This window comes from Ranitomeya variabilis, chromosome 4 (genome assembly GCF_051348905.1).
Source record: "Ranitomeya variabilis isolate aRanVar5 chromosome 4, aRanVar5.hap1, whole genome shotgun sequence".
In the NCBI taxonomy this organism is placed as follows: domain Eukaryota; kingdom Metazoa; phylum Chordata; class Amphibia; order Anura; family Dendrobatidae; genus Ranitomeya; species Ranitomeya variabilis.
Genome location: NC_135235.1, coordinates 378,622,745 through 378,636,386, shown reverse-complemented (window position 1 = coordinate 378,636,386; position 13,642 = coordinate 378,622,745). Strand labels below are relative to the sequence as shown.

Sequence of the window (13,642 nt, the reverse complement as noted above, 5' to 3'; positions counted from 1 at the left end):
TTGAATTTGCCACCATTTTCCCTGTGCTGGCGTTGCTTTTATGCATTAGTGCCGGCGAAACCGGAAGTGACTGTTTGCGCATGCGCCCGCCCAACTTCCGGTTCTCTGCCAGCTTCACATGAGGGAATGAATGTACTGGGACGCCGGCGCGCGCGCAGTAGCGCTGCGTTTTCGCGATGATGGCGCCGGTGAGCGCACCAGCGCTCCATTACCGACGCCCACACCGATTTACCGGTAATTACGCCGGTGTCCTCTGGCCCGTCTTACTTGGCCTTTTATGGAAAGATAGCCGCCGCTACCTCCATATTATCATTAAGAGTCCTCCGGTGACCGCCGTCACCTGCTCCTTACCCCCCCTCTCTTTTTTTTTTTTTTTTTTTTTTCCATGGAAGGCAGACTGGGTCCTTTCACTGCCTTCCTCCACTCACCCATGAGGCCCGCCGACCCCTGTGGTGGTGCTTCAGGAAAGGGAGAAAAAAGAGAGGAAAAAACCGCTTGATCCAGCCGTAACAGGGCGCCCCCTGTTAGAAAGTCGACTGCATCAGCCCCTGGAACTCCACGAAGAATCCTTCAGGTACGTGCTGTAGGTTCCCCGTCAGGGACAGGAAACCAACTGATGTGGGAGAGAGGTACGCCCTTTTTCACCTGTAGGTTTCCTGTCCCTGGGGGCGGACCCCTCTCTCCGTGGTGCCATCATGGGGATAGAGAAAATGTACTTTGCTAGTGAGACAGACAACCCCTTTAAGTTTGTTTCCATTCGAAAAAGTTTATTATCATTGACGATAAGGAAAATCTTCCTCCATTGTAGACATTTCTATTTAATAAATATCAAGGTTAGCCAGCGACTTTATCCAAGCTTTTAGTTTTGTCCCTCTGTGTATTTGAGTATGACATCCCTGGACAGACCAGCTGTATGGTGAGAGCACCGAAGCTCATGAGCTGATAAACTCTAGTGAACTCCCTCACGACAGCTCAGTGACACACTACGATAGCGATAAGCTCCTGTCAGTGTATCGCCGGCAGCCGGTTAGAGCAGTCACATCTCCTGATGTGACTGTTCTACACGTGAGATCGCCGTGGAACACTTGGGGTTAAGTGGACTACGGCGGACAGGGGGGTATATGGTGGTTTATTATTTTTTTTATAGGAGACATGGGCATCGGGGATTGAGCGTTAAGGCGTTGAGTATATGTTTTTTTATTTTACATTTTTTAAAGGAGACAAGGGCATCAAGGATTTGGTGTTACTGGAGTATAGGCATTTCTTATTTGAATAAGCATTTAATTATTTTATATGTTGTGTTTTTTATTTTTTCCATTAAGTTTGAGTACAGATGCCGACTGATGAGACACTACTTCTCCCATCAGCGGCTCCGGCTATCGCTGTGATCAGTGACAGCAGAAGTAGCCTGATGGGAGTAGTAGTCTCATCAGCCCACGCCTGCTGACCTGCGGTAAGCGTTTTACCGCGGGCCACCACTGCGGGTCACAGTATCTCTGCGGGGTCACGCTGACATTTGACAGCATGACCCCACAGTGCTCTGACCGTTAACGCCAATCAGTACCGCCGCGCCAGTGTTTCCCATGCTGTCACACAGATGACAGTAAGGGAAACACCATAAGAATCCCATAAAAACGCAAGCAAAAACTCAGCAAATTTGCAAACATTTTTATACCTGCATTTTTGCTGCGGATTTGACTGACTCAATTGAAGTCAATGGGTTAAAAAAGCTAAACATCCGCACAAAGAATTGACATGCTGCAGATAAAAAAGCACTGTAAATTCTCAAGGAAAGTTACTGATCATATGCACAACACTTCAGGATTGTCATTGAATTCACTGGCATAAGGTTTCCATAGCGTTTTAGGTCCATTTTCGAGTGGAAAAAACAGTGTGAAAATGCACAAATAGCGCACAGTGTGCACATAGCCTAAAGGTTATAGATTTGGGCTGTAAAAGTTGTGGATCTAAGGCGCAGTTCAGATCTGGTTAAGGAATGAGATAACCACAACATTTAGAATATACAAAGGGAATTTGTCAGCATACTTTTGCTTTTTAACATGAGAGCAACAATGTAAAGAAAGAGATCATGATTATACAAGGATGTGTCATTTATTGGACTGTGCTGTAGTTTCAATAAAATCAGTGTTTTATCAGCAGGAGATTACGGTAACACTAGAGGACTAGTGCCTCCTTGTCCTCCTCTGTGTAGCTCTCTGCACGGATTGGCAGCTTTCTGCCTATGAACAGTGTACACTGGCATAAATATCACGAGCACAACCCAATGCATGAGCCGCATTCACAGTCCTAGCATAATGTAAACAGAGCTTTACCTCATTTGTTCTATGCTCTGCATTTCTACAGTGTCAGTATATACTGTAAGCTGTTATGCTCTGTTAGGGCCTCTGTGGAATCAATTTGTATTGCTGTAAAAAAAACTTGCCACAACCAACTATAAACACAGAAGCGAGCCATAATGGGAGCAAACAGAAAGGGGAACTGTAAGGGAAACACACGAGGAGAGCTGGGGGATACGGATATCCCCCCACCGTCACCAATCTTTGACGGAGCTTACACAGTCACAGCTCTCTGGTGCCACCCCTTACCCTCAGGTCAGTCAGGGAACTGCACCTAGGACAGGTAGTCGACAGACAGGCTGCCCTGTTACGTACTGGTTATCAGGGCACTCTGCAGTGAGGGCGGTATATATATCACCAGTCCCAGGCAGGGAATATTATATATATATAGTAAAGAAAAAGGAACAGCACAACACTAGTACTTATCTTCGGGTGCAAGGCCCCAGGTAACCAGTCCAACGATTACACCAGATTCACAGAGACTCAAAAAAGAGGCAGCACTCCATACTTAAAGTGAAACATGTGGCAGGTTTAATCGACCCACATTGCCGGGCAACGTTTCAGCTCAAACTGAGCCTTTATCAAGCTTGATAAAGGCTCAGTTTGAGCTGAAACGTCGCCCGGCAATGTGGGTCGATTAAACCTGCCACATGTTTCACTTTAAGTATGGAGTGCTGCCTCTTTTTTGAGTGTATGTATATATATATACACTCACCGGCCACTTTATTAGGTACACCATGCTAGTAACGGGTTGGACCCCTTTTGCCTTCAGAACTGCCTCAATTCTTCGTGGCATAGATTCAACAAGGTGCTGGAAGCATTCCTCAGAGATTTTGGTCCATATTGACATGATGGCATCACACAGTTGCCGCAGATTTGTCGGCTGCACATCCCAAAGATGCTCCATACAAGGCAGGATGGATCCATGCCTTCATGTTGTTTACGCCAAATTCTGACCCTACCATCCGAATGTCGCAGCAGAAATCGAGACTCATCAGACCAAGCAACGTTTTTCCAATCTTCTACTGTCCAATTTTGATGAGCTTGTGCAAATTGTAGCCTCAGTTTCCTGTTCTTAGCTGAAAGGAGTGGTACCCGGTGTGGTCTTCTGCTGCTGTAGCCCATCTGCCTCAAAGTTCGACGCACTGTGCGTTCAGAGATGCTCTTAGGCCTACCTTGGTTGTAACGGGTGGCGATTTGAGTCACTGTTGCCTTTCTATCAGCTCGAACCAGTCTGCCCATTCTCCTCTGACCTCTGGCATCAACAAGGCATTTCCGCCCACAGAACTGCCGCTCACTGGATTTTTTTTCTTTTTCGGGCCATTCTCTGTAAACCCTAGAGATGGTTGTGTGTGAAAATCCCAGTAGATCAGCAGTTTCTGAAATACTCAGACCAGCCCTTCTGGCACCAACAACCATGCCACGTTCAAAGGCACTCAAATCACCTTTCTTCCCCATACTGATGCTCGGTTTGAACTGCAGGAGATTGTCTTGACCATGTCTACATGCCTAAATGCACTGAGTTGCCGCCATGTGATTGGCTGATTAGAAATTAAGTGTTAACAAGAAGTTGGACAGGTGTACCTAATAAAGTGGCCAGTGAGTGTATGTGTATATATGTATATATATATATATATATATATATATATATATATATATATATATATATATATATATATATTTTTTTTTAAAAAAAAACCTCCGACCCTTCACTGCCGGGATCTCCCAACAACACCAGAACGGTATGCTGGCACCAGTTCCTCGTTAGATATAGGCCCGGTCTGTTAACACAGCTTGGTCAGAAACCAACCCCAGGAAGCGTATAAGTACTAGCCGAACTCACGGATGTGGGAAATCGGGTGTCGAGATAAAAGAGCAGCCCAAAATGAATTGATACTTTAACCCCTTAACCCCATGGCTTTTTTAGGTTTTGCTTTTTCGTTCCTTTCCTTCCCAGAGCCATAACTTTTTTATTTTTTCATCAATATGGCCACGTGAGGACTTATTTTTTGGGGGATGAGTTGTGCTTTCTCAACGACCCCATTGGTTTTACCATGTCGTGTACTAGAAAACAGGAAAAATATTCCAAGTGCGGTGAAATTGAAATAAAAGTGCAATCCCACACTTGTTTTTTGTTTGGCTTTTTTGCTAGGTTCACTAAATGCTAAAACTGACCTGCCATTATGATTCTCTAGGTCATTATGAGTTCATAGACACCAAACACGTCTAGGTTCTTTTTTATCTAAGTGGTGAAAAAAAAATCTAAAATTTGCTAAAATAAATTGTGCAATTTTCTGATACCCGTAGCGTCTCCATTTTTCGGGCTCTCAGGTAGCATGAGGGCTTAATTTTTTGCGTGCCGAGCTGAAGTTTTTAATGATACCATTTTAGCGCACATAAGTTCTTTTGATTGCCTGTTATTGCATTTTAATGCAATGTCGCGGCTACCAAAACAACGTAATTCTGTCGTTAAGAATTTTTTTCTCGTTACGCCGTTTAGTGATCAGGTTAATTCTGTTTTTGATAGATCGGGTGATTCTGAAAGCGGCGATACCAAATATGTGTAGGTTTGATTTTTTTTTATTGTTTTATTTTGAATGGGGCGAAAGGGAGGTGATTTAAAGGGAACCTGTCACCCCGTTTTTTCGGTATGAGATAAAAATACTGTTAAATAGGGCCTGAGCTGTGCATTACAATAGTGTAGTTTGTGTACCCCGATTCCCCACCTATGCTGCCGAAATTCGTTACCAAAGTAGTCGTTTTCGCCTGTCAATCAGGCTGGTCTGGTCAAAAGGGCGTGTTGTCTTCCCCCAGATTATGCGTAGTTTTCTGTTGGTGGCGTAGTGGTGTGCGCATGCCCAAGGTCCCGAATCCTCTGCCAGGGGATTTAAAAGAGCGTGCTGTTCGTTATTTCATTGGTGATCGGTGGGCGCGGCCATCTTCCTTTGGCCGCGCGTGCGCAGAAGCGGCGCTCTGCTGGCCGCGGCGCTCTGCTGGCCGCGGCTTCAGGAAAATGGCCGCCGCGATCTCCATCTGCGCACGCGCGACATCCCGTGGCCATTTTCCTGAAGCCGCGGCCAGCAGAGCGCCGCTTCTGCGCACGCACGGCCAAAGGAAGATGGCCGCACCCACCGATCACCAATGAAATAACGAACAGCGCGCTCTTTTAAATCCCCTGGCAGAGGATTCGGGACCTTGGGCATGCGCACACCACTACGCCACCAACGGAAAACTACGCAAAATCTGGTGGAAGACAACACGCCCTTTTGACCAGACCAGCCTGATTGACAGGCGAAAACGACTACTTTGTTAACGTATTTCGGCAGCATAGGTGGGGAATCTGGGTACACAAACTACACTATTGTAATGCACAGCTCAGGCCCTATTTAACAGTATTTTTATCTCATACCAAAAAAACGGGGTGACAGGTTCCCTTTAAACTTTTATATATATATATATATATATTTTTTTTTAAACTTTTGCCATGCTTCAGTAGCCTCCATGGGAGGCTAGAAGCTGGCACAGCCTGATCGGCTCTGCTACATAGGAGAGATGCTCAGTTCGCTACTATGCAGATTTACTGCATTGCTATGAGCGCTGACCACAGGGTGGCGCTCACAGCAATCCGGCATCAACAACCATTGAGGTCTTCAGAAGACCTCTGGTTGTAATGCCAACGCACCAATGACTCACAATCACGTGACGGGGGTCACCGATACGCACATTTCCGGCCTGATGGCCGGAAGCACTTGTTAAATGCCGCTGTCAGCATTTGACAGTTAGGAACCAAAGTGTTGAGATTGAATATCCATTTTGACTCAATGATAGACATTAATGATATAAAATTCCCTCTCCCTCCCAGGCTCACAATCCTAAGCTGAATCGTCGCCATTTTGAGCAATTACGGTAAATAGCCACAATTTTTCATTGCCTTGGAGGCACAGCACCCAGGAACGCTATCTGCCTGTGCTGCTTTTCGTTTTGTCTTCATTTTCTCCAATATTTAGGGACATGTTAGAACCCAAAGAAAAAAAAGGTTTGGGTGGGGCTTAGTGTTGAGGTTAGGGGTTTTTCAGAAGTAAAAGCTTGGGTATGCACCTAGTATCGCAGGTGCTCGAGTGACATACTCGAGCAGTGAGTATTCTGGCAGCTGACCTCAGCGTACGGTGGGCGCATGCCTGTTACGTCATGCGCTGTTACATGCTGAAATCTGCTGCTGGAATCAGCACAGAACGCAGTATTAGTTACTAAGAATGTATCTGCCACTATGACGGCAATTTGCCATTTTCACTCAGCAACATGCACTGTTCCTTGTTTATGGAAAACAACTATGGAGTCAAAGTTGTCACTACATATGTAGATAAATTCCCAAAGGGGTATGATCTCCAAAATGAAGTCACTTGAAGGGGGATTCTTCATTTCTAATACTTAGGGGCTCTGTGTATGGAGTCCGCAAACTATTCTAGGAAAATCTGTGCTCCACGAGGCAAATAGCATTCCATCCCTCCTGAGTCTCGCCATATGGGGAAGCAGTACTGTACAGCCTCATATGGAATATGGGGTATTTTTACATTCAGCAGAAATTGTGGGACACATTTTGGTGCTGTTTTTAACCAAGTCCCACTGTGAAAATGTAAAATCTGGTAAAAATGTAATTTTTTCTTCACTGCCCAATGGTATCAAATTCTGTGACACACCTGTGGTGTCAATATGATCACTGCACCCCTAGATGAATTTATTGAGAGGTGTAGTTGGTAAAATGGGGTCTGTTATGGGGTTCTGTTCTGGCACCTCAGGGGCTCTGCCAATGTGAAATGGCACTCTCAAACCAGTCCACCAAAATCTGAACTTCAATATGACACTTTCCCTTCTGAGCTTAGCACTGTTCCTCAAAAGTAGTTTTAACTACATCTAGGGTATCTGTGTACTCAGAAGCAATTGCACAACAAACTTTGGGGGTCCATGCAAAATTTAAAAGCTAAAAAATATTTTTGTGGGGAAAAAAGTTTTTATTTTTCATAACTTTATGTTGTAAACTTCTGTGAAGCACCTGGTGTTTCAAGGTGTTCACCACACATCTAGATAAGTTCCCTTAGGGGTCTAGTTTCCAAAATGGTGTAACTTGTGGGCAGTTTCCACTGTTTAGGCACATCAGGGGCTCTCCAATTGTGACATGGGTACGGTGTTCGCTAATTATTCCAGCAAATTTTACATTCAAAAAGTCAAATCGTGCTCCTTTCAGAGCCCTGCCATGCGTCAAAACAGTGGTTTTCCCCCACATATGATCAGGATAAATTGCACAGCAAATTTTGGGATTAATTTTTTCCTGCTACCAATAATAATAATAATAAAAAAAAGGTCTAAAGTAAAATCGAAAAGAAAAAGTTAAATGTTCATTTTTCCTTCCAAATTACCGTGAAGCACCTGAAGGGTTAATAAACTTATTGAATGTGGTTTTGAGCACCTTGAGGGGTGCAGTTTTTTTAGAATGGTGTCACTTTTGGGTAATTTCTGTCACATAGACCAATCAAAATGACTTCAAATGTAATGTGGTCCCTAAAATATAAAATGGTTTTGTAAATTTTGTTGTAAAAATGAGAAATCGCTGGTCAACTTTTAACCCTTCTAACTTCCTAACAAAAAAAAAAAATTGTTTAACAAATTGTGCACGTTCCATGCGAGTTACATGAGGATTTTACATGTAACGCGCCATGGAATAAATGGTGCTATAATAATAACAATTTTGCTGCGGTTTTGGTGCACATTTCACCTTTTCCATTGCAAAGGATTTAATAATCCTCACTGCCGGCCATATGTATGCCCAAAATATGTACAGCATGCTGCCCTCAGATCCCCATGTAAGATCACCAATAAATATGCAAAGTTTAATCTTTTTCTGTACACAATACATGAACCCATGCTCTGACAGTCCTTGTTACAATTGCAGTAATAGTCAATGGAGAAAAGATAATTAAGCACAAGCTAAACATTTTGAACTCTCCTAGAATGTTATTAGTGCTGGATCGTGCCCCAGAAATCTCCTATAATGGGTCTTTTGAAGAACACAGTTGCAGAGTTACAGGTTGTGTAGCTTTTAGCAATGACTTCACTGTGCTTTTCTGTAAAGCTGCCTCTTTCATTACTTTCACACTCAATAAAACATGCTTCCCAATAAAGGGTCTTTCATTGAAGAACTCAGTTTGGCTTTGAATGCCAATTTTAAAGGTGTCCTAAACATAAGCGGGTTCCCTTGGCTGTGGCACTTTAACGAAGGAATGTGCAAATATGGTGTAAGCACAACACTGGTAACATTCAGGTGGGTCTCTGTAAGGCTAGAGCATCACGAAAACAATTGTTCTCCAGAAAGTCAATTTAAGTAACATTTATAAAACATTTCATAACATTTCAGAATTCTTATGAAAATTTACAGCACATACTGTATTGAACTACTGTACCAATGTATTAGATATTTTAGGAGTCTAAGGCTACTTTCACACTAGCGTTAACTGCAATCCGCCACAATTCGTCGTTTTGCCGAAAAAACGCATCCTGCAAAAGTGCTTGCAGGATGCGTTTTTTCCCCATAGACTAACATTAAGCGACGTATTGCGACAGATTGACACACGTCGCAACCGTCGTGCGACGGTTGCGCTGTGTTGTGGCAGACCGTCGGGACCAGAAAACGCTACATGTAACGTTTTTTGCTCACGACGGTCCGCTTTTTCCGACCGCGCATGCGCGGCCAGAACTCCGCCCCCACCTCCCCGCACTTTCCCGCACCTCACAATGGGGCAGCGGATGCGCTGGAAAAATGCATCCGCTGCCCCTGTTGTGCGGCGGAGACAACGCTAGCGTCGGGAACCTCGCCCCGACGCACCGCGACGGGCCGAGCCTGACGCTAGTGTGAAAGTAGCCTTAGTCGGCCCATTTTATACCGACTCCACCAAAATGGACACCGACTCCACAGCCCTAGCGCTTATGAGATTGCTTACATCTGCGTATTGAAAAAAAAATTGCTCATATGTTCATCATGCTCAAATTTATGGTTGTGTGTCCACTAGTTGGGCCCAATCCTTCTCAGCCTGTCACTTGACAAACGGTAAGGTTTTTAATATTACAATTAGGACTGTCCCAATTACGGTCACCATGGAGTGGTGGAATGGCTTTCTTTTTTTTTTTTTTTGTCAAAAAACATGTTAACTAAGTACCATATATTAATTTCATGCACTATGCTATTTATTCACTGCAGGGTATTTAATTATGTTTATGTCTTTGTTTTTTTCTGTTCAGTGACTAGTGTGAACGTGCGCTTAGATGCTGTATGCACACCAGTTTGCATCCCAGTTCATACCTTTATTTATTTATTTTTTAAACATCTTTAACCAGTTAAGGAGCAAAGGAGTTAACCTGGCTCCATGCACTGTGGAAGTGGGCGTGTGGTGGTAAATGTGCACAAGACTACACCTAAGATCAAAAGGAAGTTGTCTGGAGCCAAGTAGGATCTGGACACCGGCCAAGGAGAATGAACAGAGAGAGGTCTTTATTATTCCTATTTAGTATCAAATGACGAAGACAGCTGAGCTAGCCACAAATAGCAGGGAGAGGGCAGGTAATAATCCGATAGGTCCAGGTGAGGGACAGAATTCGGCATCAGTACACGATTCAGTAACAGAGTTGTTTTTCTAGGCTACTTTAACACCTTTAAGGGAACATTCACACAACTTTTTCTTACCTGCGTGCTTTCTGTTTCTAAATCAGACAGGACAATGACCCACAGGGTTCTATGGAACGATACAGATTTTTTGGTTCTAAATCTCAGTTAAGCAGTAGTGATGAGCGAATATACTCGTTACTCGAGAATTCCCCAGCATGCTCGGATGTCCTCAGAGTATTTTTTAGTGCTCGGAGATTTAGTTTTCATCGTCGCAGCTGAATGATTTACATCTATTAGCCAGCATAAGTACATATGAGGGTTGCCTGGTTGCTAGGGAATCCCCACATGTACTTATGCTGGCTAACAGATGGAAATCATTCAGCTGCAGCAAGAAAAACGAAATCTCCGAGCAATCACAAATACTCTGAGGACACCCGAGCATGCTCGAGAAATCTCGAGTAACGAGTATATTTGCTCATCACTATTAAGCAGCCATGAGGACAAAAAACAAAAAATGATTTTTCCCATCATTTTTTTTAGTGAATTCATAGCTAAGTGACAATGGGGAAAAACGTTCCAACATCTTACCTCCTTTTGTATTTAAAACTGTTGTGAAAAAAATGGAATGCACAATGCCACACGGGAGAAAAACAGGCCCACTGTGAGGAGGTGAAAAACAAAGTCTTTTGTGAATGTACCATAAGGATAAACTGGCAGGCAGATTTATGAATGATTTACCAGTGCCAGGCCTCATTCAGATGTCTATTGTCCAAGTACGTCATTTATCAGTGATTATCACAGACAGATGACGCACCCATTATAGTCTATGGAGCGGTCAAACACATCACACACGTCCAGGCTTTTTTGCAGACCACTTGTTCATGCGAAAAATCATTTAGACGTGTTTTTAGCAGCATCACGGATGAAGAGTGCCTATAAAAGTCTATAGGTCTGTGAAAATCCCGCACAGTACACAGATAGCACCAGTGTGCAGTCCATGTACTGTGTGTACATTGTAATGATAGAAGTTGTCATTATTTATCCATAATGGTAGAAAGTGACACACGGAGCAAACAAAGATGACATTTAGATCCAAAATACTGACTGCACACGTACAGTTTTTTCGCATATGTGAAAAATCACTTATGTCTAAATGAGGTGTAATAGACAACAAATTTACTCTAAAAAGTCTTAAAGTGTGCCAAATTTATCACAATGGCTCATGATGGATGATTAATCTAGTGCCTTAGTTAGTTGTCGGGTCTAATTGTACACAATTTATTAATTGGCTTGGTTTTGGAACAACATTTAAGCCCCCAAAAATAGAGCAGAGATTTAGCAGATTTGGTGTATTCTACACACACATTGCTACACTTTTTTTTCTAGTCCCTTTCAAAAAGTGTGCAATGAGGTGCAATAATAACTAGATGGGCATTTCCTGAAGGAAATACATGGTGCTTTAACAGCGCTGCCAGCTTTACAGCAGCACTTTTCACACACAGGACCGGGGGGCCACTTACTTTTGCACACACGGGGCCGGGGGCGCACTTACTTTTGCACACACGGGGCCGGAGGGTGTCGGGTGTCAGTCACTTTATTCTGATGTTTGACTTTGATAAATGATCATGTCCTAAAATGGACACCGTACATTTGCATAGCTGCCATCTTTGGAAGGTCAAGTTGGTGGTAATGGAAAGGTCGCCATTATTTCCTATGGGAATTTTTTTTTAAAAAAATGCGATTTTTAAAAAAAAACTACAAATCGGATCGACTCCAAAAATACATAGCACACCTGTCCCCACCGAGGGCTTCGAAACGCCGCCTGAACGGGGTCTCTGCGCCGAGCGGTTCGGGCCGCATTAATTGCGGAAAACGCGGAGAAGAAGAATAACAACTAGATGGGTATTTCCTGAAGAAACTACAGATAGTGCTTTGGAATGGTGCCCGGGCTGTCCCTGCAAGACTATGGGAAAATTTCCCCATTGAAATACATTGGGACAATGCATTCCAATGACGGGAAAAAAAAATTTCAAACGCAAATTGCGCCCAAACTACAAATCCGATCGACACAAAAAATACTTAGCACACCTCTCGTGGACGATGGCTTCGAAATGACGCCTCACTGGAGTCTGTGCGTGCAGTGGTTCGGGCCGCATTAATTGCGGAAAAAAGCCTAATAATAATAACTAGATGGGTATTTCCTGAAGGAACTACAGATAGTGCTTTGGAATGGTCCGATTTGGTGGGCGGGGTCACCCTGGTACTTTTGCACACCCGGGGCCGCACTTACTTTTGCACACCCGGGGGCGCACTTACTTTTGCACACACAGGACCGGGGGCGCACTTACTTTTGCACACACAGGACCGGGGGCGCACTTACTTTTGCACACACAGGACCGGGGGCGCACTTACTTTTGCACACCCGGGGCCGGGGGCGCACTTACTTTTGCACACCCGGGGCGCACTTACTTTTGCACACCCGGGGCCGGGGGCGCACTTACTTTTGCACACCCGGGGGCGCACTTACTTTTGCACACCCGGGGCCGGGGGCGCACTTACTTTTGCACACCCGGGGCGCACTTACTTTTCACCTACGGGGCCGGGGGTGCACTTACTTTTGCACACACGGGACCGGGGGCGCGCGCACTTTTGCACACACGGGAGCGGGGGTGCACGCACTTTTGCACACACAGGACCGGGGGCGCACTTACTTTCCACACACAGGACCGGGGGCGCACTTACTTTTGCACACCCGGGACCGGGGGGCACTTGTTTTTATCACACGGGAACGGGGGTGCACTTGCTTTTCACACACGGGACCGGGGGTGCACTTACTTTTGCACACCCGGGACCGGGGGCACACTTGCTTTTGCACACCCGTGACCGGGGGTGCACTTACTTTTCACACACGGGACCGGGGGTGCACTTACTTTTCACACACGGGACCGGGGGTGCACTTACTTTTCACACATGGGACCGGGGGTGCACTTACTTTTCACACACGGGACCGGGGGTGCACTTACTTTTCACACACGGGACTGGGGGTTCACTTTTCACACATGGGGCCGGGGCGCAGTTACTTTTGCACACCCGGGGCCGGGGGGGGGAAAATACTTTTCCCCCACGGGACGAGAGGGTGTCAGTCACTTTATTCTGAGGTTTGACTTTGATAAATGATCATGTCCTAAAATGGACACCGTACATTTGCATAGCTGCCATCTTTGGAAGGTCAAGTTGGGGGTAATGGAAAGTTTGCCATTATTTCCTATGGGAATTTTTTTTTTTTAAATGCGATTTTTGAAAAAACTACAAATCGGATCGACACGAAAAATACTTAGCACACCTCTCGTGGACACTGGCTTCGAAATGTTCCAAAGCACTATAATAAGAAGAAGTTATCCACGATCGGATTACAGTATAGTGCTTTGTTCCAAAGCACTATAATAAGAAATCGGATTACAATATGTTGCTTGAACCTAGGGGGTTCAAGCGCCATAATAATAAAAAAAAAACCTTAAAAGTGAATCTGCCAACAGAAAAACCCCCCCACTTAATCAGCAGATATGGGGTTAATAAGCTGCCCAGTGCTGGCACTTAGCTGAACCTTGTGGGGAGAAAACGAACTTTATTA

The 13,642-nt window shown here is 44.6% G+C and overlaps 1 protein-coding gene across 2 annotated transcripts in view; it reads right to left on the bottom strand.

Moving 5' to 3' along the window:
• Positions 1-13,642, bottom strand: part of ADK (adenosine kinase) — a 511,546-nt gene that overhangs the window by 142,918 nt on the left and 354,986 nt on the right. The gene's annotated exons all lie outside the window — the stretch shown is intronic.